General features: G+C 36.0%; 1 long non-coding RNA gene across 1 annotated transcript; it reads right to left on the reverse strand.

Annotated features, from left to right (window-relative positions):
• Positions 1 to 1,245: 1,245 nt before the first annotated feature.
• On the reverse strand, positions 1,246 to 1,805 carry LOC129572880 (uncharacterized). The gene is made up of 3 exons (XR_008688519.1): positions 1,768 to 1,805; positions 1,405 to 1,503; positions 1,246 to 1,346 (listed from the first exon to the last, which is right to left on the reverse strand). It is a non-coding gene; the product is annotated as an uncharacterized LOC129572880 (long non-coding RNA).
• Between the last annotated feature and the right edge of the window lie 1,634 nt (positions 1,806 to 3,439).

Consider the following 3,439-nt stretch of genomic DNA (forward strand, 5'->3'; position numbering starts at 1 on the left):
CAATACGGTCACCACTGTTCAGATCGATTGAAATTTACTTCAAGTAGGTGTTTCGGTTACACCGAGTTTTATTGTTTTAGTTGTTGTAATTTTTTGGCGTGCGCTCGCACCACAACACATTGTTACATGTTTTGCTTTCTGTGTATACTTTTCTTCTTTTTTCTCTCACCCACAATGACAAACAGAGAGCTGAGTCCAATGTAAATTGATACTCGCTGGGGATGACAAATGTCGAAATGCATCCGAACCAAAATTTCGTATATAAATAAACATTCATATTGATTTATGTTTGAAATTTGAAAAAGCAAAGTCACTTTAAGGTGTTTTATTTAATTTTTAATCGCAGATTGAAAAAATCTTTCCCTTAACAAAGTGTACGGAAAAGTAAAATATTCAACATTACCATTGTTGGTAGCATATTGAATCTATTCCAATTGTTCTTCAATATTAATTTGGTTTCCTTTACCGACAAAAAGTCTAGCGACATCATTGTGATCTGAAAAATAAAACAGATCAATGAAAAGGATCAAAGCGGTATTTAATTTAGTCAGCAGTACCATGGTTAACAGCCAACTGACGAGGTGTTTCACTCGCATCATTTCTAATATAAACTTTGGCTCCTTTTTTGATGAGAAGTTTAGCAACATTCTTGTGACCTTAGAAATAATTTAGATCGATGAAAAAGATCAAACCGATTCTTCATTTTGTGAAAATAACTATTCAATATTACCATTCTCAGCAGCATAATGAAGAGGTGTATTATTAAAATTATTCATGACATCCATATTGGCGCCTTTGTTGAGGAGAACCTCGGCGACATTTTTGTGACCTGGAAAAAAATCGTATCGATGAAAGAGATCAAATCAATCGTTTCTTTAATAAGAACAAGCATTCAACATTACCACCGGAAGCAGCTAAATGAAGAGGTGTTTCATTCGCATGATTTCTAATATCAACTCCGGCTCCTTTTTTTATGAGGAGTTCAGCAACATTCTTTTGACCTTAGAAATGATTTGGATCGATGAAAAAGATCAAACCGATTCTTTATTTTGTGAAAATAACTATTCAACATTACCATGCAAAGCAGCATAATGAAGAGGTGTATTATTAAAATTATTCATGACATCCATATTGGCGCCTTTGTTGAGGAGAAACTCGGCGACATTTTTGTAACCTGGAAAAAAATCGGACCGATGAAAGAGATCAAATCAATCGTTTCTTTAATAAGAACAAGCATTCAACATTACCACCGGATGCAGCTAAATGAAGAGGTGTGGTATTCGAATTATCTCCAATATCAAAGTTAGCTCCATTCTTGAGAAGCACATCAGCGACACCTCCGTGACCTAAATAATACGGATCAATGAAAGAGATCGGTGGAATATCTTATTTGGTCAACCTTACCATTCATAGCTGCCAAATAAAGAGGTGTCCGATGCATATCATTTTTAACATTAAGATCGTTTGCTTTACGGCTGAGAACTTCAGTGACGCTCTTGTGACCTGAAAAATAACCCAGATCGATGAAAAAATTCAACCAATTTCCCATTTAGTGAAAAACAGTCAAGGCTGCATTGACGAAGTGTAGTAGACATCACACACAACTCTGAAACCCGTGTATGCTAGTCGGTTTTGTGAGTTGGTTGCGATAGTTGTGTGCGCGGCAGTTGCATCGCGATATGCTTGTCTATTGGCAGAAGCATATTCAGTGCTTGCTGCTAAGCAATACTAATGCGCATAGTACACGAAAAGAGCAATCAACATTACCACTCTCAGCAGCATAATGAAGAGGTGTCTCATTAAAACTAGTTTCACTATCAACATTGGCTCCCTTGAGGATGAGAAGTTCGGCGACACTCTTGTGACCTGAAAAATAACACCGATCGATGGGATAAAATCAGGTCAATCTTTTATTCAATAACAATAAGTATTCAACGTTACCTTTCTCAGCAGCATAATGCAGAGCGGTCTCATTAAAATTATTTCCAATATTAGGGTCGGCTCCATCAGCGATGAGTCTTTGAGCTTCCTTCACTTTGCCTGAAAGAATATGAAAAATGTTCATAGATCAATGAAACGGATTGAACAAAACATTCTTTTTTATAAAAAAATGTCCAAAATTACCATCAAAAGCAGCTCTATGCAGAGCTGTGTCTCCCCTCATGTCTTTTTCGTTTACTAAAATATGTATGAAAAGTTTAGCATAAATGAGGTTCCCATATCTTCGTTACAACGTGCTTTGTATATGGAATTTAAGAGTTAAACTCGATAAATAAATGAAACTTTAATCTTACCGTTTCTCCCGGGTGGTGCTCCGCTCACATCCCCGATTAAGAACTGTGGAAATAGAATCAAGGTGATACATTTGGAATGGGAACAACGGATGAGATTAATACATTATGTATTAATAACAGTTTTCAACTGTTTTTAATAGAATAAAAGTTTCCGGTTGACATTTTTTTGGAATAGAAGAATTTTTTCAATTGAAGAACTTGAAAAAAGGCAAACTGTGCTTTTGACCGGCGCAAGATAGCGGTGGCGCCTATTCGCAATTTGCGGAATTTTTAAGAACTATCAATACTTGTTGTTGTTGTCATGAATTTCGCAACAACAAGAAGTATTAATAGTTCATTAAGTTGCCGCAGATCCTATTTAGGCGCTACCGCTATTCACTGTCACGTCAAATACATTGGTTCTTATGGGAGAGAAGCACAGGTTGAAAAAAGGACACCTTTCATTTTATAAATTATTTCAGAAAAAATTATCACAAATTGTCCACGAAAAGTATCAAACATGGAAAATTTAAAAAAAATCGACTGAAATTGTCGACTCACCTCGGATACCATCAAGCCAATGAGCAGCAGTGTGAAAGAACTTCGACTCAGCATTTTTCTAGCTTCGAACTATTAAAAGTTTACTATGAACGTATCAATTGGTAAGAACTGTTTGATGGACATGCGAATCGAACGTATCCTCTTATATACTTTTCAAGTGAGGCCACGTCGGTGGGCAACGCACTGTATGATTCAATCCACGTACAATGACGATTCTAATTGAACCCCACAAAATATTATCGCACACATTTTTCAAGATAACAATGTCAAACAATTGATGGAATTACAATTCCACCTGTGCACGTGTGTTTAATTTCGCGTTTCACATCAAAGGCGTTTTGCATTGAAAATATCAGATGTTAACATTTATTCTTTCATCACCTTTTTGAAACTACAAATTCAATGGAAAAATTTAAAAAGTAAATATTTTTCACTCTTGGAGGGTTGAGTGGTGTTACTATGGCACGTGGCTGTTCAAATTTAAAAATTTGCACATCTTCGCTGCATGCACAAAACACATTCCGTTTCAAAGTCGATCCAAAGTTGACCACAGATCAACCGCCGCTTACATGATGTAAATTAGAATGTGAATGATCAAACGACAT

This window comes from Sitodiplosis mosellana, unplaced genomic scaffold, assembly GCF_009176505.1.
Source record: "Sitodiplosis mosellana isolate CC-2019 unplaced genomic scaffold, AAFC_SMos_1.0 Smas_scaffold_5668, whole genome shotgun sequence".
NCBI classification, from domain to species: domain Eukaryota; kingdom Metazoa; phylum Arthropoda; class Insecta; order Diptera; family Cecidomyiidae; genus Sitodiplosis; species Sitodiplosis mosellana.